Source organism: Lepidochelys kempii, chromosome 1 (genome assembly GCF_965140265.1).
Source record: "Lepidochelys kempii isolate rLepKem1 chromosome 1, rLepKem1.hap2, whole genome shotgun sequence".
NCBI lineage: Eukaryota > Metazoa > Chordata > Testudines > Cheloniidae > Lepidochelys > Lepidochelys kempii.
The window spans coordinates 211,369,228-211,393,191 of record NC_133256.1 but is presented as its reverse complement, the minus strand read 5'-3'; the positions used below and the strand labels follow the sequence as shown (position 1 = coordinate 211,393,191).

The window sequence follows — 23,964 nt, the reverse complement described above, 5'->3', positions numbered from 1 at the left end:
ATTGAGAATAGTCCTTTCTCAAGAAGCTGACCAAATGCTTCACTGAGGTTACTTAGAATCAAACACATTGCGATACAAGTACATCGCCAATATTCATAACTTCAAATACAAAAATGATACATACATACAGACAGCAAAAAGAAAAGGCGTACTTGTGGCACCTTAGAGACTACACAGAACCAGTAATCTCATCATAAAAGGCGATTAGATTAGTCAGGCATGACCTTCCCTTGGTGAATCCATGCTGGCTGTTCCTGATCACTTTCCTCTCATGCAAGTGCTTCAGGATTGATTCTTTGAGGACCTGCTCCATGATTTTTCCAGGGACTGAGGTGAGGCTGACTGGCCTGTAGTTCACAGGATCCTCCTTCTTCCCTTTTTTAAAGATTGGCACTACATTAGCCTTTTTCCAGTCATCCGGGACTTCCCCCGTTCGCCACGAGTTTTCAAAGATAATGGCCAATAGCTCTGCAATCACAGCCACCAATTCCTTCAGCACTCTCGGATGCAAATCGTCCGGCCCCATGGACTTGTGCACGTCCAGCTTTTCTAAATAGTCCCTAACTACCTCTATCTAATATCTGTCTGTGTTGTAATATAGTTTATTGCTACTATAACAAATAATAATCTTATTTCTCTTAGCCTTTTGCTTAAATCTACGTGCCAACAGCTTGCAAGCATTTTCTCCAGATTCCAAGGTGTTTTGCTTCAAACAGAATAAAGCAAATTCAGCCTTTTGGGACAGTCATTTGTTGATTTCATATCATAGATTGATGAAGAATGCACAATAAGGTGGGTAGAAAGCTGGCTAGATTGTCGGGCTCAACGGGTAGTGATCAATGGCTCCATGTCTAGTTGGCAGCTGGTATCAAGTGGAGTGCCCCAAGGGTCGGTCCTGGGGCCGGTTTTGTTCAATATCTTCATAAATGATCTGGAGGATGGTGTGGATTGCACTCTCAGCAAATTTGCGGATGATACTAAACTGGGAGGAGTGGTAGATACGCTGGAGGGGAGGGATAGGATACAGAAGGACCTAGACAAATTGGAGGATTGGGCCAAAAGAAATCTGATGAGGCTCAATAAGGATAAGTGCAGGGTCCTGCACTTAGGATGGAAGAATCCAATGCACCGCTACAGACTAGGGACCGAATGGCTAGGCAGCAGTTCTGCGGAAAAGGACCTAGGGGTGACAGTGGATGAGAAGCTGGATATGAGTCAGCAGTGTGCCCTTGTTGCCAAGAAGGCCAATGGCATTTTGGGATGTATAAGTAGGGGCATAGCGAGCAGATCGAGGGACGTGATCGTTCCCCTCTATTCGACATTGGTGAGGCCTCATCTGGAGTACTGTGTCCAGTTTTGGGCCCCACACTACAAGAAGGATGTGGATAAACTGGAGAGGGTCCAGCGAAGGGCAACAAAAATGATTAGGGGTCTAGAACACATGATTTATGAGGAGAGGCTGAGGGAGCTGGGATTGTTTAGCCTGCAGAAGAGAAGAATGAGGGGGGATTTGATAGCTGCTTTCAACTACCTGAAAGGGGGTTCCAAAGAGGATGGCTCTAGACTGTTCTCAATGGTAGCAGTTGACAGAACGAGGAGTAATGGTCTCAAGTTGCAGTGGAGGAGGTTTAGATTGGATATTAGGAAAAACTTTTTCACTAAGAGGGTGGTGAAACACTGGAATGCGTTACCTAGGGAGGTGGTAGAATCTCCTTCCTTAGAGGTTTTTAAGGTCAGGCTTGACAAAGCCCTGGCTGGGATGATTTAACTGGGAATTGGTCCTGCTTTGAGCAGGGGGTTGGACTAGATGACCTTCAGGGGTCCCTTCCAACCCTGATATTCTATGATTCTATGATTCTATGAAGGTTTTGTGTTTCTCTGGGCAGGGGGCAGAAGCATACTCTACATGCAAGGTCTTAATTTCCTCTGCAAGTGTATCAATTCTATGCTCTTTCAATTTTTTTGAAAGGTGGCATACGAATTGACACAGCCTCTGATGAAGCTTCCAAAAGTGTGGCAGCTGATGAAGAGGTGAGGGCATTTGCTTTTTTTTAAAGTTCTAAATCCTGCTGGATAGAGTTAACAAATGGCGTATCACACAACAGTGAGGTATTTAATCTCCAGATTTTAGTTGGGGATGCATATCCTCGAGGCCTAAAAGACTATGTATGGAGTCAATAGTACCAATGCCACAATCAGTGACAGAATTGATCAAGTCTTATGACACTAAGAAATAGTCCAATCTTGCATATGTTGAATGAGCTGCAGAAAAAAACCCTATAGTCTCTGGCTGCAGGATCACCTAGTCTTCACACCTCTTGTAAACCAAAGTCATCCATGTATGTACCAAGTATTAGTACTAGTGTTTTATTTGGAGATGGAGACGATTTCTCAAGGATTAGTGCTAGAGTGTTGTTAAAGTCTTCAGGTGTAATAATAGGATGATGGCCCACGTCATTTATACTAAAAAAAAATCATGAGAAAATTCGGAATCCTCCTAGTCTGGCCCACAGGAATTGGCAAAGATGATTACAGAATTGTCAGTTTCAGGTATGACAAAAGAAAAGGAGTACTTGTGGCACCTTAGAGACTAACCAATTTATTTGAGCATGAGCTTTCGTGAGCTACAGCTCACTTCATCGGATGCATACCGTGGAAACTGCAGCAGACTTTATATATACACAGAGAATATGAAACAATACCTCCTCCCACCCCACTGTCCTGCTGGTAATAGCTCAAATAAATTGGTTAGTCTCTAAGGTGCCACAAGTACTCCTTTTCTTTTTTCGAATACAGACTAACACGGCTGTTACTCTGAAACCTGTCAGGTATGACAGTAAATCTGCCCTCCCTGTCATACCTTGTACTCAGAATATTAACAGTCACCTTTTTATGTATTGGTAGAGCAATGCCCCGCACTTTACAATTAAAGCAACGAGAAGCTGAGAGGCCTAGCCCATCTCTCTTCTGTTTATAAGCTTTGAGTTCCGTCAGATGTGTCTCCTGGAGCATGGTCATGTGAGCATTTTCTTTTGTGAACAGTGAGTATATTTTTTTCTTTTAATAGGATTATTAAAACCCTTGAGATTCCAGGAGGCGCATTTAATTATTGGAGCCAGCACGGGTCAAAAATATTGGCTAAAATATACAGTTGCTTTGTGAATAAATGACAAATTTCCTATTCTCCTGAGCAGCATACAGTTCTTGCATATCTGAGAAGCAAAAGTTATATAATCCAGGAATAGAGTGTCACTTTCCAGTACATATTCTACAAGAGTGGGAAGGAAATTCCCAGTATGGAAGGGTGTAGCCTGATTTAGGGTGTACTGATAATATTAATTTAATTTATCAATTTAATTTCTATTTTAATTCATTTTAATTAATAACTATTATTATTAATAATATTAATTAGTATGGGCTATAGGCTCACCAATCTGTTTGATCAGAAGATAAAAGTTCTTGTCCCAAATCAGGCTCCCCAGAATTTACAAAGGAACCTTGGGGGTATGGCAGGAAGCTCACACTGAGACAGATATAGCCTTAAAGACTTTTTATTAAAATCAATAATAGTAAGTAAATGGTAAAATACCCAGCGTTACAAAGTTACAATTGCATTACTGCTATTCAAAAGATACATATGACAATATAGAATTATATGCAACAAAGCTTTGGTTAATATACTCACACCCTTCCTTGATAACCTGGTGGTAAGAGACACAGGACCTTGCAGTTCAGGTTTCTCAATTCTTGAGTGAGGATGCAGTGCTTAGAAAAAGCTCATTCTAAGAGCTATCAAAACTAACTTAGATTTACTTGACTAACTTAAACTTAAAATCAAAACCTAATAAACAAACTAAAAATAAAAACTTAGGGAAACCAAGTTTAGCCTAGTTCCCTTGAAACTTAAAGTTTAAGAACAAGTATAGCCTACTAATAGTGGTAGTCATGCTAGATAGATAAAATAAAATAAAATAAAATAAAATAAAATAAAATAGAAAGAGTGAATGAAAGTAAGATAGAGTAAAGTTGGTGGGTCACCTCTTTTATAGGGCAAAGTGCCGAAATCTTTCCTCCTATGCCCAAATTTCATTCCTCACCCACAAAATGTTAGGGTACGTTTACCCCATAGGCTAATATGTATGTGCGTATTGATAACAGGTATGTACGCACATCAGTCTCTTGTGGTGTACTTGTTAAGCCTGTGGATACAACACTGAAAAAAAACCCGATGCCATTCTCCATTGTCTATTGGTCTGCATAAAAGGCCATAGACATAGGTGTGGGTACTTATCTATTTAGGTAACAAGATATAGGTCAGCTTTGCTTTCTGAGTAAAAGGTCTTAATATAGATATTCTAACTTTGCCTTAGCTTAACATACAGGATATGGCCTGTAGGTCTCTTGCATTACAGCCAAACTTACTTTAATATAAATTTATAAACCTATTACAATACATCAAATACTAAAACTATAAGAAAAGATATAGATATAGATATAGATATAGATATAGATATAGATATAGATATAGATATATGCAAGCAAGCAAGCAGGTTAGTCCTGTAGGCTACAAGGGTAACAGGAAAGAGACAGGAAAAGGAATTAATAAGTGAGAAAACAAAACAGAAGAGATAGTGAAGATAGAAATACACATTAGTACCATACAATCCAAATGAAGAATCTGTTTAAATGGTCCAAAAATAAACACATGACACCCAGAGGGGACAGCTGGATCAAGTAAAACTTGGAGATCCTCACAGCCACTAGGGCCCCAAACATTACAACTATAATAATCACCTATTATCAATAGAACCTTGATACATTAGTCCATAAAGAAGAACCATCTAATAAAGCAATGATTTTATATACATACACTTAATAATCAAATTACAGATTTTACTGTTGGTCCTTTCCAATGAGTTAAGGCTACAGGAAATAAATTGATAATATTCCTTTAAACCCTTTAACCCCAACAAGAGAGAGAAAAAAGAAAATCAGCTAACATATCAATATCAACTAGTGCCTATCAACTTATTTAGAGCCACCATATCAGATCTCAGAGGGCAAGAATCATTCCATAGATGTCTCCTCTTGTGAGGGAGAAGTTTGGAGATTGTTGAGGTATTTCTCTGCCTCCTGAGGGGAACTGAATGATACTTCTTACCATTCTTAATATGGAGTACTCCCTGGTATTTAATAGAATACTTCTAGTAATCATCTTCCTAGCCAATTGTTTTTCTTGGGGAAAAGCTGCCCTTATTGCAACCACATCACAGATATAATCTTGAAAGAGCACTGTGTTAATTGCTGGTTCTCCCCATAACAGTTCTCTTCCCCCCCCCCCCCCCCGGATTTCTGCAATATAAGCTCCTGAGTAAACTTCAGGAACTTCACAATCAGTCCTCTAGGCTGATCTCCTGCAGCTAGCTAGGGGGCAAAACAAAAATCTACTGGCAGATCAAACAACTTAGTTCTCAAGTTAGGGACAAATTCAAAGCTTTTACGTTTCTCTATACTGTCAGGGACACCCACAATCCTGATGTTACATTGTTATGAGGGGCTTTCTAGAGCAATTAGCTTGGTCTTAATAGTCTTGACATCATTACAGTTCTTCATAACCTGCCATTTGTTAGAATCATAGAATCATAGAATATCAGGGTTGGAAGGGACCCCAGAAGGTCATCTAGTCCAACCCCCTGCTCAAAGCAGGACCAATTCCCAGTTAAATCATCCCAGCCAGGGCTTTGTCAAGCCTGACCTTAAAAACCTCTAAGGAAGGAGATTCTACCACCTCCCTAGGTAACTCATTCCAGTGTTTCACCACCCTCTTAGTGAAAAAGTTTTTCCTAATATCCAATCTAAACCTCCCCCACTGCAACTTGAGACCATTACTCCTCGTTCTGTCATCTGCTACCATTGAGAACAGTCTAGAGCCATCATCTTTGGAACCCCCTTTCAGGTAGTTGAAAGCAGCTATCAAATCCCCCCTCATTCTTCTCTTCTGCAGGCTAAACAATCCCAGCTCCCTCAGCCTCTCCTCATAAGTCATGTGTTCCAGTCCCCTAATCATTTTTGTTGCCCTTCACTGGACTCTCTCCAATTTATCCACATCCTTCTTGAAGTGTGGGGCCCAAAACTGGACACAGTACTCCAGATGAGGCCTCACCAATGTCGAATAGAGGGGAACGATCACGTCCCTCGATCTGCTCGCTATGCCCCTACTTATACATCCCAAAATGCCATTGGCCTTCTTGGCAACAAGGGCACACTGCTGACTCATATCCAGCTTCTCGTCCACTGTCACCCCTAGGTCCTTTTCCGCAGAACTGCTGCCTAGCCATTCGGTCCCTAGTCTGTAGCGGTGCATTGGGTTCTTCCGTCCTAAGTGCAGGACCCTGCACTTATCCTTATTGAACCTCATCAGATTCCTTTTGGCCCAATCTTCCAATTGGTCTAGGTCCTTCTGTATCCCATCCCTCCCCTCCAGCGTATCTACCACTCCTCCCAGTTTAGTATCATCCGCAAGTATCATCATTGTTCTCTTTAAATTATCTTATACTTCCAAAATTCTGTGTTCGGCTTCACCCATGCATCTGGGCACATGGTGCTTTGAAGGGTAGAAATTGTAGATTTAATTGAACTATGGCTGTCAAGCGATTAAATAAATTAATCGCAAGTAATCGCACAATTAAAAAAATTAATCATGATTAATTGTGCAATTAATCGCACAGTTAATAATAGAACACCATGTATTTAAATATTTTTGGATGTTTTCTACATTTTCAAATATATTGATTTCAATTACAACACAGAATACAAAGTGTACAGTGCTCACTTTGTAGTTATTTTTATTACAAATATTTGCACTGTAAAAAACAAAAGAAATAGTATTTTTTGATTGACCTAATACAAGTATGGTAGTACAATCTCTTTATCATGAAAGTTGAACTTACAAATGTAGAATTATGTACAAAAAAAACCTGAATTCAAAAATAAAAGAATGTAAAACTTTAGAGCCTACAAGTTCACTCTGTCCTACTTCTTGTTCAGCCAATCGCTCAGACAAAACAGGTTTGGTTACAATTTGCAGGAGATAATGCTGCCCGTTTCTTCTTTACAATGTCACCTGAAAGTGAGAAAGTTAGCATCGCACTGTTGTAGCCGGCGTCGCAAGATATTTACATGCTAAAGATTCATATGTCCCTTCATGCTTCAATCAGCATTCCAAAGGACATGTGTCCATGCTGATGACAGGTTCTGCTCGATAATGTTCCAAAGCAGAGCGGACCGACGCATGTTCATTTTCATCATCTGAGTCAGATGCCACCAGCAGAAGGTTGATTTTCTTTTTTGGTGGTTCAGGTTCTGTAGTTTCCACATCAGAGTGTTGCTCTTTTAAGACTTCTGAAAGCATGCTCCACATCTCCTCCCTCTCAGATTTTGGACGGCACTTCAGATTCTTAAACCTTGGGTCAAGTGCCGTAGCTATTTTTAGAAATCTCACATTGGTACCTTCTTTGTGTTTTGTCAAATCTGCTGTGAAAGTATTCTTTCCTTTTCTTTTTGCGAATACAGACTAACACGGCTGTTACTCTGAAACTTAAAATGAATGTGTGCTGAGTCATCATCATGCTATAACATAAAATATATGGCAGAATGCAGGTAAAACAGAGCAGGGGACATACAACTCTCCCTCAAGGAGTTCAGTCACAAATTTAATTAATTCATTATTTTTTTAACGAGCATCATCTGAATGGAAGCATGTCCTCTGGAATGGTGGCCGAAGCATGAAGGGGCATACGAATGTTTAGCATATCTGGCACGTAAATACCTTGCAACGCCGGCTAGTGATTGTACTACAGTACTTGTATAAGGTGAATTGAAAAATACTATTTCTTTTGTTTATCATTTTTACTGTGCATCTATTTGTAATAAAAAATAATAATATAAAGTGAGCACTGTGCACTTTGTATTCTTTATTGTAATTGAAATCAATATTGAATATGTAGCAAAACATCCAAAATATATATAATAAATTTCAATTGGTATACTATCGTTTAACAGTGCAATTAATTGGGATCAAAATTTTTAATCGCAATTAATTTTTTTGAGTTAATCGTGTGAGTTATCTGTGATTAATCGACAGCCCTGTTTCCAATTGTTAAATACCTTTACTATTAAACTGTTACATCTTATTTCCAGTATGAATTTGTCTAGCTTCAACTTCCAGCCACTGAGTAGTAGCGTACCTTTCTCTGCTAGACTGAAGAGCCTGTTATTAAACATTTGTTCCCCATGTAGATAATCACGGACTGTAATCAAGTTACGCCACAACATTCTCTCTCGTAAGATAGGTATATTGGGCTCTTTGAGTCTATCACTATAAGGCTCTTCTCTGAACCTTCTCCAATTTATCAACATCCTTCTTGAATTGTGAGCACCTGAACTGGACACAGCATTCCATCAGTGGTTGCACGAGTGCCAAATATAAAGATAAAATAATCTCTCTACTCCTACTCAAAATTCCCCTGTTTATGCCTGCAATGATTGCATTAGCCCTTTTGGTCCCAGTGCCATTCTGGAAGTTCATGTTCAGCAGATTATCCACTCCCTCCCACAAATCTTTTTCAGAGTCACTGTTTTCCAGGATAGAGTCCCCCATCATGTAAGTATGGCCTACATTAGTTGTTCCTAGATGTGTACATTTATATTTAGCCATATTAAAATGCATATTGTTTGCTTGCGGTCAGCTTACCAGGCGACCCAGATCACTCTGTATCAGTAACCCATCCCCTCCATTATTTATCTTTCCCCCAATTTCTATGTCATCTTGCAAACTTTAGCAATGATGATTTTATGTTTTCTTCCTCGTCACTGATAAAAAATGTTAAATAGCATAGGGCCAGGAACCAATCCATTTAATGTATGCTATGTTAACTTTATATTGTTCTAGCTGTTTAATAAAAAATATCATGCAGTACCAGGTCAAATGCCTTACAGACATCTAAGTATTTTAAGTTAGCACTATTACCTTTATCAACCAAATTTATAATTTCATCAAAAAAAGATATCATGTTAGTTTGACATGATCTATTTTCCATAAACCCTTGTTGATTTTCCTTAATTATATTACTCTCCTTTAATTCTTTATTAATCAAGTCCTGTAGCAGCCTGGGATTGATGTCATACTGACATGCCTATAATTACCCGGGTGATCCCATTTACCCTTTTTAAATATTGGCACAACATTAGCTTTCTTCTAGTCTTTTGGAAGTGATCCAAGACTTATTGAAAATCAACATTAATGGTTCGGTGAGTGCCTCATCAGCCCTTTTAAAACTCTGGGAAGCAAGTATCTGGACCAGTCTAACTTTAGTAGCTGCTGTTTAACATACTTCTTAACATACTAGTGGAGTGTTGTCATATGATATACCTACATCATCTGTTTTTCCCCCATATAGAGAACAGAAATATTTATTGAACACTTCTGCATTGTTAGTGATAATTCTAATATTTCCATCTAGTAATGGACAAATACCATTGTTAGGATTCTTTTTGTTCCTAATATACCTAAAAAAACCCCTCATTTTACTGTTCTGGACTTTATTCTGTTCGCACATTATAAATGTATCTAATCTATTAATTTTTAGTTCTGTGATCCATTCCTCTTTATCTACCAAGACAAGGTCTAATATAGAATTTTCTCATGTTGGATGCAATGCTTTTGGATTAGAACATTGTCATGTATCATATCTAGGACTTCCAAGGACGTTTTTGCAGTGGCTGCAAGAGATCTCCAGTATATGTCACTCAAATTGAAGTCCCCGATGATCATGCAGCTACACATCATTAATAGGTATGTAAGGAGCCAGTCATCCTGTTCCCTAGTGTGATTTTGTGGTCTATACCTTGTGCTTTATCTGTTAGGATATTGATCCAGAAGCATTCAAAATCATTTTCTTCTGAGTTATCAGTGACTTGGAAACAGATAATGCCATTTTTGACACAGAGTGACACTGCCTCTCCCAAGGGGAGGTGAGGGCCACAGGATTGGGAGAGTGACAATCCTGAGGGCCTGTTGCTGCCCTAGAGACCAATCATGAGCCACAAAGAAGTAAATGCAGCACATACTGATTTTGGTCATGACGTTTTGGATGTAAAGGGCAAGCATTTCAAAATGCTCTGAGAAAGAAGCACTATCTTCCCTTGAATGTTTCCTTGCCTCCCATAACTCCCCAAACCTCACTTCTATTTGAGTGGCTATAGGCCTGCTTGGGTTTGGGAGTTGTTTTCAACATCACACCTTTAAATTCTGATCTAAACAAGGCCACAGGGAGTCCAGTAATGGCAGAGTTAAGCAAAGTGTAATAATTTAAGAGGGATGATATTTAATGCTGGTAGGATGATGGAGGAGTAAAGACAACAAATTGGGATTTGTGATTTGTTTAATTTGAAAAGTTGGTTGCTACTGTGAATGCATTTAGGGAGAAGGAAGAAGAAATAAACCAGTTAAATATTTGCAGCTGGAATCTGCAGACACAGAATTGAAGGCCAGGTTGAAAATCTTGCTAATTACATCAATCCTTGTGCCTAATACTAGACCCCAATCCCACCTAGAAGCCAATTTCTCTCCTTTCCTGGGATTATAAAACATGACCCCTCACATTATTTTTAGAGACTTGAATTAACTCTCAATTAGATTCAAAATTATACTCTTTTTGTTATTATTATGTATTATTACCTTAAATAATCATCATCAACATCATGGCAAATCCCGATACGATGTGGCCTCCTTGCAAATTGGTTGTGCTAAAGGTGTCTCGCAGAGGAAATACAAAATTTGTCTTGTGCCCTTTTTTTTACATCAGTATGGTGTGTCAATAAGGCCTAGACAGGTTTTTTTTGTTTGTTGTTTTAAAAAATAAGATTTTTTTCCTACTTGATTTTTTTCATTGTGTTTTCTCTACCCTTAAACACGCTGTTGTTAGTGAAGAACTAGTGAAGAATCACAGGAAACACTACCCAAAAAGATGAGCATCTGAAAGAGGAAGGGATACTTAGACTCTTTCAAATTTTAATTTGTTTTTGTTAACATCTGTTTAACTCCAACGTTTAATGAGCATTGGGAAGGAAAGATGACATTGTTCTAGGTTCAAAACACTTGAGCCTTTAATTAACATGTAAGAACTCCTGATAATCATCTCTGACACCCTGAAGAAAAACAACAGAAAAACAACTGGTTGGAAAATCATTCCCAGAGAGTAGTTATGAGTGGTTCACAGTCATGCTGGAAGGGCATAACAAGTGGGGTCCTGCAGGGATCAGTTCTGGCTCCAGTTCTGTTCAATATCTTCATCAATGATTTCGATAATGGCATACAGAGTACACTTATAAAGTTTGCGGATGATACCAAGCTGGAAGGGGTTTCAAGTGCTTTGGAAGATAGGACTAAAATTCAGAATGATCTTATTAGAAGAAAGAGCAGGTTGACCCAGAGGCGGATTTGAGTACAGGCTTCTTTATTGCAATACTTGTTCCCCTTGACCCAATTGTCAAGTAAGCACTGGATTAGTTACAGAACACTCTTTTTATTGAAGTTAGTATGCAAACACCTACATCCGGTACAACACCCCAAAACCCATTATTAAGTAATAGAAACAACCAAACAATTAGTATATCCACCCCTCTCTATTGTTTACAACATTACACATGTTTTACAGGCATTTTTACCTTGAAAATACATTTCTATGCAATAATTTGTTACTACAAATTTCCTTAATCAGCAGTTCCCAGGAGAGGGAAGAAGGGGCCATGAGCAGCTCTCAGGGGAGGGAGGAAGGGGCCATGACTCAGGGCTCACTTGTGAGCTGGGAAAGAAGGGAGGGGGAGATAACACTTCTTTTACACAAACGGTGTTTTTTAGACAACTAGAACAGAAGTACTTGTGGCACCTTAGAGACTAACAAATTTATTAGAGCATAAGCTTTTGTGGGCTACAGCCCACTTCATCGGATGCATATAGTAAGAGACAGATATATATAAATACAGATAAGTTGGAAGTTACCATACAAACTGTGAGAGGCTAATTAGTTAAGATGATTAGTTAAGATTAATTAGTTAAGTTACATCAATTAGAAGTAACGGAGGAGGAAAAGGACCTTGGAGTATTGGTTGATCATAGGATGACTATGAGCCGCCAATATGATATGGCCGTGAAAAAAGCTAATGCGGTCTTGGAATGCATCAGGAGAGGTATTTCCAGTAGGGATAAGGAGGTTTTAGTACCGTTATACAAGGCACTGGTGAGACCTCACCTGGAATACTGTGTGCAGTTCTGGTCTCCCATGTTTAAGAAGGATGAATTCAAACTGGAACAGGTACAGAGAAGGGCTACTAGGATGATCCAAGGAATGGAAAACTTGTCTTATGAAAGGAGACTCAAGGAGCTTGGCTTGTTTAACCTAACTAAAAGAAGGTTGAGGGGAGATATGATTGCTCTCTATAAATATATCAAAGGGATAAATAGCGGAGAGGAAGAGGAATTATTTAAGCTCAGTACCAATGTGGACACAAGAACAAATGGATATAAACTGGCCACCAGGAAATTTAGACTAGAAATTAGACAAAGGTTTCTAACCATCAGAGGAGTGAAGTTTTGGAATAGCCTTCCAAGGGAAGCAGTAGGGGCAAAAGATCTATCTGGCTTTAAGATTAAACTTGATAAGTTTATGAAGGAGATGGTATGATGGGATAACATGGTTTTGGTAATTAAATATACATGGTAAATAGGCCCAATGGCCTGTGATGGGATGTTAGATGGGGTGGGATCTGAGTTACCCAGGAAAGAATTTTCTGTAGTATCTGGCTGATAAATCTTGCCCATATGCTCAGGGTTTAGCTGATCGCCATATTTGGAGTCGGGAAGGAATTTTCTTCCAGGGCAGATTGGAAGAGGCCCTGGACGTTTTTCGTCTTCCACTGTAGCATGGGGCACGAGTCACTTGCTGGAGTATTCTCCGCTCCTTGAAGTCTTTAAACTACGATTTGAGGACTTCAATAGCACAGATATAGGTGTGAGGTTTTTTGCAGGAGTGGTGAGTGAAATTCTGGGGCCTGCGTTGTGCAGGAGGTCAGACTAGATGATCACAATGGTCCCTTCTGACCTAAATATCTATGGATCTATAAGCTGTTAGCAGCAGGAGAAAAAAACTTTTGTAGTGATAATCAAGATGGCCCATTTAAACAGTTGACAAGAAGGTGTGAGGATACTTAACTTAAGGAAATAGATTCAATATGTAAAAAGAAAAGGGGTACTTGTGGCACCTTAGAGACTAACAAATTTCTTTGAGCCTAAGCTTTCGTGAGCTACAGCTCACTTCATCGGTAATGACCCAGCCACTCCCAGTCTCTATTCAAACCCAAGTTAATGGTATCTAGTTTGCATATTAATTCAAGCTCAGCAGTTCCTCCTTGGAGTCTGTTTTTGAAGCTTTTCTGTTGCAAAATTGCCACCCTTAAATCTTTTACTGAGTGGCCAGAGAGGTTGAAGTGTTCTCCTACCGGTTTTTGAATGTTATGATTCCTGATGTCATATTTATGTCCATTTATTCTTTTGCATAGAGACCGTCCGGTTTGGCCAATGTACATGGCAGAGGGGCATTGCTGGCACATGATCATAGAATATCAGGGTTGGAAGGGACCTCAGGAGGTCACATTGGTAGATGTGCATGTGAACGAGCCCCTGATGGCGTGGCTAATGTGATTAGGTCCTATGATGGTGTCACTTGAATAAATATGTGGACAGAGTTGGCATCAGGCTTTGTTGCAAGGATAGGTTCCTGGGTTAGTGTTCTTGTTGTGTGGTGTGTGGTTGCTGGTGAGTATCTGCTTCAGGTTGGGGGGGGCTGTCTGTAAGTGAGGGCTGGTCTGTCTCCCAAGATCTGTGAGAGTGAGGGATAATTTTTCAAGATAGGTTGTAAATCTTTGATGATGCGCTGGAGAGGTTTTAGTTTGGGGCTGAAGGTGACGGCTAGTGGCGTTCTGTTATTTTCTTTGTTGGGCCTGTCCTTTAGTAGGTGACTTCTGGGTACTCTTCTGGATCTGTCAATCTAAGTTTTCATTTCAGCAGGTGGGTATTGTAGTTGTAAGAATGCTTGATAGAGATCTTCTAGGTGTTTGTGTCTGTCTGAGGGGTTGGAGCAAATGCGGTTGTATCTTAGAGCTTGGCTGTAGACAATGGATCGTGTGGTATGTCCTGGATGGAAGCTAGAGGCATGTAGGTAAGTATAGCGGTCAGTAGGTTCTGGTATAGGGTGGTGTTTATGTGACCATCTATTATTATCACAGTAGTGTCCAGGAAATGGACCACTTGTGTGGACTGGTCTAGGCTGAGGTTCTTGTTAAGAGTAACAAGAAGGGTTTCTTCAGGTATGTTGGCAACAAGAAGAAAGTCAAGGAAAGTGTGGGCCCCTTACTGAATGAGGGAGGCAACCTAGTGACAGAGGATATGGAAAAAACTAATGTACTCAATGCCTTTTTTGCCTCTGTCTTCACGAACAAGGTCAGCTCCCAGACTACTGCACTGGGCAGCACAGCATGGGGAGGAGGTGACCAGCCCTCTGTGGAGAAAGAAGTGGTTCAGGACTATTTAGAAAAGCTGGATGAGCACAAGTCCATGGGGCCGGATGCGTTGCATCCGAGAGTGCTAAAGGAGTTGGCAGATGTGATTGCAGAGCCATTGGCCATTATCTTTGAAAACTCATTGCGATCGGGGGAAGTCCTGGACGACTGGAAAAAGGCTAATGTTGGATCATATTAAAGAAGTTCTGTCTTAAAATCACAAATGAGTTTGATTCTCCATAGTTTAAATTCCAGGGTATTACTAATTAAGAGGTCTCTTGGTTTTTGGCACTGTTTCTCTCCCTCTATGTGTGAAACTTGCAAGCTGCTAATTGTGTTAATACATTCTAAGACAGAGTCTGTTCTCAAAGCATTTCTTTGTAATAACAACTACTCACACAGAGAGAGACTCAAAGTAATACTCTGTAACAACAGAAACAGCACCCAGAGACTCCCCGCCCTTTTGTTGTATTCATCTCGCTTTGTTAACAATTGTGATTAAAATAGAGATAGAGGATGTATGTGGATGGATGCTTGCTGTGGATAATAACTGAATGATCAGGTAGGTGCCAGCCTAAGAATCCAGTGTCCATCGGCTGAAGAAGGCGTCAAGTGGAAATAACCAGAGGACTCCCTGAGGGCAGACTGGAATCCACCCAACAGCCTCAAGAATGGGAGAACCAAAGAACAAGATAACATCTGGCAGCACGGAGCCGTCAGGAATGTGCCATCTGCTGATTGATTCAGCAACAACATGATGTAGCAATTGCCATAGACTGGCATAGGAAGAAATTCCTATAAAAATGGACTCTAGAAAGTGAGAACTTTGGGGTCTGATTCTGCAAACCAACTTCCAGGAGCATCAGATGAGCATCTGACAAGGCCCTGTTCCCTCCTCATGTCCAGGCCACCTGGCCAGTGGCTTGGCATGAGCAACTCTAAGGCTGGTAACTATGATAACAACCTTGCAGAACCTGTGTGTGTGTGTGTGTGTGTGTGTGTGTATGAACGAATGTGTGTGAATAAATATGAGATTGAATGGAATGTTATAGCTATAACTAACTGCTTACTCTGATTCTTTCTGTATTCACAATAAATGTGGTATTTTCCTTTTTCCCTTTAATAAGATCCTGCTGGTTTTTATTTTATTGGTATAACACTAATTTAGTGCTCATCTTTAAAAAAGGGAAGAAGGAGGATCCTGGGAACTACAGGCCAGTCAGCCTCACCTCAGTCCCTGGAAAAATGATGGAGCAGGTCCTCAAGGAATCAATTCTGAAGCACTAGAGGAGAGGAAAGTGATCAGGAACAGTCAGCATGGATTCACCAAGGGCAAGTCATGCCTGACTAATCTAATTGCCTTTTATGATGAGATAACTGGTTCTGTGGATGAAGGGAAAGCAGGTGGACGTGGTGTTCCTTGACTTTAGCAAAGCTTTTGACACTGTCTCCCACAGTATTCTTGTCAGCAAGTTAAAGAAGTATGGGCTGGATGAATGCACTATAAGGTGGGTAGAAAATTGGCTAGATTGTCAGGCTCAATGGGTAGTGATCAATGGCTCCATGTCTACTTGGCAGCCAGTATCAAGCGGAGTGCCCCAAGGGTCAGTCCTGGGGCCGGTTTTGTTCAATATCTTTATTAATGATCTTAAAGGATACCATCTGGAGGATGGTGTGGATTGCACCCTCAGCAAGTTTGCAGACGACACTAAACTGGGAGGAGTGGTAGATACGCTGGAGGGTAGGGATAGGATACAGAGGGACCTAGACAAATTGGAGGATTGGGCCAAAAGAAATCTGATGAGGTTCAACAAGGACAAGTGCAGAGTCCTGCACTTAGGACTGAAGAATCCAATGCACTGCTACAGACTAGGGACCGAATGGCTCGGCAGCAGCTCTGCAGAAAAGGACCTACGGGTTACAGTGGATGAGAAGCTGGATATGAGTCAACAGTGTGCCCTTGAAGCCAAGAAAGCCAATGGCATTTTGGGATGTATAAGTAGGGGCATTGCCAGCAGATTGAGGGACGTGATCGTTCCCCTCTATTCGACATTGGTGAAGCCTCATCTGGAGTACTGTGTCCAGTTTTGGGTCCCACACAACAAGATGGATGTGGAAAAATTGGGAAGAGTCCAGCGGAGGGCAACAAAAATGATTAGGGGACTGGAACACATGACTTATGAGGAGAGGCTGAGGGAACTGGGATTGTTTAGTCTACAGGAGAGAAGAATGAGGGGAGATTTGATAGCTGCTTTCAACTACCTGAAAGAGGGTTCCAAAGAGGATGGATCTAGACTATTCTCAGTGGTAGCGGATGACAGGACAAGGAGTAATGGTCTCAAGTTGCAGTGGGAGAGATTTAGGTTGGATATTAGGAAAACCTTTTTCACTAGGAGGGTGGTGAAACACTGGAATGCATTACCTAGGGAGGTGGTGGAATCTCCTTCCTTAGAAATTTTTAAGGTCAGGCTTGACAAAGCCCTGGCTGGGATGATTTAATTGGGGATTGGTCCTGCTTTGAGCAGGGGGTTGGACTAGATGACCTCCTGAGGTCCCTTCTAACCCTGATAGTCTATGGTTCTATGATTCTATGATGGTGGGATGGAAATTGTTGAAATCCTGCTGGAATTCCTCAAGGGCTTCTTTTCCAATGGTCCAGATGATGCAGATGTCATCAATGTAGCACAAATAGACTAGGGGTGTTAGGGGATAAGAGCTAAGGAAGCGTTGTTCTAAGTCAGCCATAAAAATGTTGGCATACTGTGGGGCCACGCGGGTACCCATAGCAGTGCCGCTGATTTGAAGGTATACATTGTCCCCAAATGTGAAATAGTTATGGGTGAGGACAAAGTCACAAAGGTCAGCCACCAGGTTTGCTGTGACATTATCGGGGATACTGTTCCTGACAGCTTGTAGTCCATCTTTGTGTGGAATGTTGGTGTAGAGGGCTTCTACATCCATAGAGGCCAGGACTGTGTTTTCTGGAAGATCACCAATGGATTGTCCACATATCTATTCAGGGGACACCATCATAGGGCCTAATCACATCCGCCACACTATCAGAGGCTCGTTCACCTGCACATCTACCAATGTGATCTATGCCATCATGTGCCAGCAATGCCCCCTGCCATGTACGTTGGCCAAACCAGACAGTCTCTACATAAAAGAATAAATGGACACAAATCAGACGTCAAGAATTATAACATTCAAAAACCAGTCGGAGAACACTTCAATCTCTCTGGTCACTCGATTACAGACCTAAAAGTCACAATTCTTCAACAAAAAAATTTCAAAAACAGACTCCAACAAGAGACTGCTGAATTGGAATTAATTTGCAAACAGGACACCATTACATTAGGCTTGAATAAAGACTGGGAGTGGATGTGTCATTACACAAAGTAAAACTATTTCCCCATGTTTATTGACCCCCACCACCACTGTTCCTCACATGTTCTTGTCAACTGCTGGAAATAGCCCACCTTGATTATCACTACAAAAGGTGGGTTTTTTTTCCTCTTCTGCTGGTTATAGCTCAACTTACCTGATCACTCTTGTTACAGTGTGTATGGTAACACCCATTATTTCATGTTCTGTGTTTATATAAAATCTCCCCCCTGTATTTTCCACTGCATGCATCCGATGAAGTGAGCTGTAGCTCACAAAAGCTTATGCTCAAATACATTTGTTAGTCTCTAAGGTGCCACAAGTACTCCTTTTCTTTTTGCAGATACAGACTAACACGGCTGCTACTCTGAAACAGATTGAGTAGTAAATTATTAGCAACTAATAGTCAAAACAGTAGCTACACTGAATTATTTGCAAACAATCCCTTGGTCACAAAATCGTGACTAGGTTACATTCAAAATATTAGACATAGTCTTAATGTGAATGAACAGATTCAGCAAGATGGAACTCTATATATAGATTATTTGCAAAGAGTAGGAGAGGCTAAATGTGCTGAGTAAATTATCCACTGTGAGCAGTTTAGTCAGGTTTACTTCTACAATTGCAATTATTAGATGAAGCATTAATTTGTTTTTAGTCAGTTGCATGGCTCTTAGTGTGTGTCCATGGTAATGAAAGTCAGTAATAGAATCCAGCCCTGATTTGCATCCTTCAGAACATAGCTGAGCCTTGCTGGATCAACAAATGGAAAGAAAAAAAACCCCCAAACAAACAACAAACAACAACAACAACCTATCCCTCAGTATTTTTTTCTCTCTGTAAAAAGGACAAAGGCCGTGTTCTAGCAGAGAAGTACCCAGGATCTAATTTCTTCTCAGACTAGTCAAAGCAGAATGGCACTACAGTCAAAGAGACATTTTTCTAGCCAGGCACCATCACATCTTCTGGAACAACATCTTCCCCAGGAGTTTCTCAGAGTTACTAGTTGTACATTTGTGGTGAAGGATCCATGTGTCCTGAGTTTTCTTTCCCTTTTGTCCAACAGTGTGACACAAACTTCAACTCTCTACCAGGCCTATCAAGTCCACCATACTTTCCAGGAGGGATGTAGGATTTATAATGTGTGTATGTTGGGTAAAGGAAATGCAGATTGCTATTTTTCAGGGCTTTAGTGTGGGTTTAGCAAAATCTGAGCTTTTTCTTAAATCGTCAGTGCTTGAAGCCTTGTGAATCTACCAGAAGTTCAGCTTTCATTTAAAATAAAAAGTTTCTAGCTCTCAGAGTTGCAAAAAATAAGCTTGAAACTGAGAAACCTAAATATTCTAAAGCCAGAAGGCAAAGAAAAGAACACTAAAATGGATTATTATTAAAATGTCATTGGTTTTTGAGCATTTTGGATTGGAAATACTGGTAATAGTATTAATAATTTTGATAGGCTGATGGGTGAGGAGAGTCCATGGGTTATGATTTTTAATTGTCTACTTTGTAATGTTGGCTAATATTTTGACTTGTACATACACCGAGGCATAAAGGAATGACAAAAAATTAAATTAAATGTTTATAGGCAGAAAATTAGAGGTTGAAAAAAGTTAATGAGTGTTCATGCATTAAACCAACTTCAAGCATTGAAAAGTCATGAGTCAAATCCCCAATAGCATGAGATTGGGTTAAAAGTTTTCAGATTTAAAAAGAATACTTTTTTTTAGTTTTGGGCTCATGTTTTCAAGTTTTTATTTGCAATCATGAGGGCTAGAAATTTACTCCAGACAAACAAACACCCCCAAAAATCAAACCTGAGATTCTCATGTAATCACGTGACTCCAGGAGCTGGGGCTTCAAGATAATCATTAAATATTCTGAGCCTCATTATAAAATTATGAGAGGAGACCACACTGTCTTACATACTCCCACAAACACGCATGTGCCCACAGGCACTAAAATTCGGAAATTAGAGGGGGAAAAACCCACAAAACCAACCAAAACAACAGCAAGACCAAAGAGAAGCATGTGGCAGTGCTAGGCAGAGGAAAGTTACTCACTTACAATGACTGGTGAACAATGTTGAAGAGCTCATAGGCATCTGCTGCACCTTCGGAATATTTATAAAAGCAAAGGTGAGGTATTCGGTGAGGACTGGAATGCTTCACTTTTGGGATTACTACAACTACTGGCTTCTACCTTTCAGCAGTGGAAGACCTCTGCTGCCAGACCTTAGACTCTAAATACTGAGCACAGCAGATGTGCATCACAGGCCAAAGATATTCTGTTCTTCCATTTTGTGCTTATTTATTGGGAGTTTATTGCGGTGGGGGGGGGCGTGATAATGTAATATAAATCATTTAATTAATTTTACTTTTGGCATGTTGAAGGAAGGGGCACACTTTGTTTGAGTGCATGCAAGGTCATGAATTTTCCATTGGAATGATTTTCTGATGGAAAATGAATTTCTGAAAAAGAAAATTTTTCTCAGGAAAATTTTCATTTTTGCTGAAAACTGTTATTTTCCCATTGTGAAAGTAGACAAATGAAACGTTTCATTTCAACTTATTTAGACTCAATCAGAATATTTTATTTTTTGAAATGACTTGAAACATTGCATTTTCAATCAGTTCAACCAAACTTGAAATTGTATTTCCATATCTTTGCATTGCCTGATGGGAATTGTAGTTCAGGCCCCAATTCTCTCCTATGAGCAGGGCTCCTTGGAGAACTATATCTTCCCATAATTCCCTCTGTGCTCTGTGTGACATTGGCAAACCAGGTGCCAGCTTATGTCTAGGTCCCCATGTCACACTTGGATATTGACAGTTACATAGGGTTAGTGCTGTGCCATTTTATTGATGCTTCAGGGTTGTTAATGCGGAGAGTGCTGCTGTTCTTGGAACGCTAATGTCTGCTGCACTAGCAGACAGATCTTGATGTTATTCATAAGAAATACCACAGTTCAGTGGTGAAGGCACTTGACCAGGTTTTTTGTTGACAAAGCACAGTCCTGGAAGCTACAGGTACACTAACACATGCATGCCTGCGACAAGGTACCACTTCAATCAGCCATCCCCAAACTAGTACAAAGTTGCCCCTCCTATGATTTTTCATTTTATACGTTGATACAACCAAGTTACATATTATACTCCAGATGCTGTTAGTTGCCACCTGCTAGTTCAAACAAAACATCCTCATTATCCACTATCCTGTCATTCCATCCTTATCTTTACAAGGTGTCAGTGTGTTCTTGTACCATCTCTTAGGAATGTGTTTATGTAGTGACCTGAGATATGTGTGTGTTTTTGTACCATCCTCTCTGGTTAGCAATGTGCTTACTTGGTTAGCTGACACCAAGCGTGTTACTGTTCTGCCAAGGCCAGGCCTCCTCTGGTTCACAGCATTTGGTTCATACTGCTAGTTATGCCTAGGGTCCAGCAGTGCCAACACATACCTTGTCTGGTTCACCTGTTAGTATTATTAAAATGGTTCTTAGAGTTATAAAAATGTGCTTAGTGTTTAGACTTTATTGAATGCTTGTAAATTGCTGCATGCATTAATCTCATTTATAACATTTGTATCCCATTGTGACATTCCCTCTGGTGTTATGGTGATTTTGTGTGTGTGTTATTCTTTTTTTTAGTTTTGGGCTCATGTTTTCAAGTTTTTATTTGCAACCATGAGGTCTAGAAATTTGCTCCAGACAAACAAAAAACCCCAAAAATCTGGAGGATCTATGATGAGTGCTGCATTGGTGGGGGGGAGGGGTGTGGCCGTGTTGTGAGCTGGGTGTGACATTCCCTTCTGGTGTTATCTGGACCAGTGATCTTCTAGGTCACTCCAATCCTTAACTCTGGGAGCCAGCCTTACCCTGCCCTGCTCTGCTGTGAGAACCCCCACTCCTGGGCTGTTCACGCACAGCCTCTAGCATGTAAGTTGCTCCTTGGATTGTGCAACTGAAAGACACTAGCCAATAGCTCTGGTTCCAGACACAACCCTACGAACCTCCGTCTTGCAGTGTCCAGTTATGCCCGCTGGATGCTGCAAGCTTATATGAGTTTGTCAATTTAACAAAGAAATTGATATGAACCAGGCTTGTTATCCCCAGGGGAGTCTCTGACATGCTTCAAACCAAAGGCACTGCTTCAGGTAGAATAAACAAACAGATTTATTAACTACAAAGATAGATTTTAAGTGATTATAAGTCAAAACATAACAAGCCAAATTTGGTCAAATGAAATAAAAGCAAAACTCATTCTAAGCTGATCTGAACACTTTCAGTGCCCTTACAAACTTAGATGCTTCTCACCACAGGCTGGCTGGTTGCCCTTCAGCCAGGCTCTCCCCTTGATCAACTCTTCAGTCACTTGGTGGTGATGTCTGTAGATGGATGTGGAAGAGATTGGAAGAGCCTGGCAAATGTCTCCCCCTTTTATCATGTTCTTTCTTCCTTCTTGGCTTTGCCCCCCCAGAGTCAGTGGGGTATTAACGCCTAGGCTGACAAGGCCAAGGCCTAGGGTGGCAAAATTGCAGGGGCGGCAAATTTATAATAGCAGCCAGAGGCTGCTTCCCCTGGCGTCAGTTCGCGCCCTCTGCTCCCGGCCTGGCCCCGCCCCAACTCGTGCCCTTCCTTGCCCCTATTGGTCCCCTTCCCCAAATCCCCGCCCTGGTCTGGCCTCCACTCCTGAGCGCACTGCATTCCCCCCACTTCCCGCCTCCTTTGCGAACCTGTTTCGTGCACAAGCACTGGCAGAGAGCAGGGAGAAGCAGAGCCTGGCAGTGCACTCAGGAGAAGCGGTGGAGGTCGAGTCAGAGCAGAGGTGAGCTGGTGCGGGGGGGCAGGGAGCTGCTGGGGGGGCGGCAATTATTTCAGGGCCTAGGGGCGGCAAAATCATTAATCCGCCACTGCTCAGAGTCAGGTAAGCATTACCTCATCCCATTCCCGAACTGATCAAACGAAATGGGGTGACTCACTGGAGAGTCCAATATATCCTTTGTTGATGCCTAGGCCAGTGTCCTTTGTTCCTGTGAGGCTGGGCTGGGTTTGTCCCATACAAGCCCTGACGAGGTGTGAACTGCCCCTCTGCTCTTGGGGAGTTTTCAACCAGGCTTACTTTAAGCCACGAGGACTCATTTTCAGCCTCATAACTATATACATGAAATTACAACCTATAACATTACTATAAGAACGATTACTACAACAATAATGCTAAGTACATCATGAGCCTTCTGAATACATCTGACATGACACACTTTCTTTTAGATACCACACAGTCATATTATAAGCATTAACATGGGGGTGTAGTGTGTTCCTACAAGGTACAAAACATCACACCCATATTGTAAGGTAATATTTGAGCATTTGCATTGTAAGGCTCTAACTATATAAATCACCAGAGGGAAAAAAGACAGTAATTAGTGTGGAATGCTAGCCTACAGTAAAAGGGGTTATGTTCTACCCCACAGATAAGGCCCATCAACACCAGCTTGTGGAACATCAAAGAGGACAAAAGACTTTGCTGATTGCTTTCTCTCCCCTGCCTCATGAAGAGAAGTGAATTCCTCCCATCAGCTGAGCTGGCAGCCCAGAGAAGGGGCGGAATGGGAATAAAAATCCTTGACAAGGAGAAACTGTATGTTTCTGCTTCTTGGCCTCTGAGAGGCAAGGATTTAATAATTTTATTAAGATAATGTTGAAATAAAAAGAAAACGGTACAGAGTTTAGGCATAGAAGTTTCTGGTTATCAGGGAATAAGGTACAGATTATCAAGGGGTGCGAAATTCAGTTTAGGAGCTGGTGGCGTAAGGAATACATGATCTGCAATCTCCCCGATTGGGGGTAAAAGTTTAACCGGTCAAAATACAGACATTGAGATATGGGGGTATGTTGTTCATATAATGGCTTTGTTCAGGTGTGGAGTATAAGCGGATACGATGATAGAGATGGATCTACCCTCATTT

General features: G+C 40.9%; 1 long non-coding RNA gene across 1 annotated transcript; it reads left to right on the top strand.

Moving 5' to 3' along the window:
• The first annotated feature begins 2,920 nt into the window (after positions 1–2,920).
• Positions 2,921–23,604, top strand: LOC140905693 (uncharacterized). Its single transcript, XR_012156937.1, has 3 exons — positions 2,921–3,041; positions 9,755–9,853; positions 23,470–23,604. It is a non-coding gene; the product is annotated as an uncharacterized lncRNA (long non-coding RNA).
• The last annotated feature ends 360 nt before the right edge of the window (positions 23,605–23,964 follow it).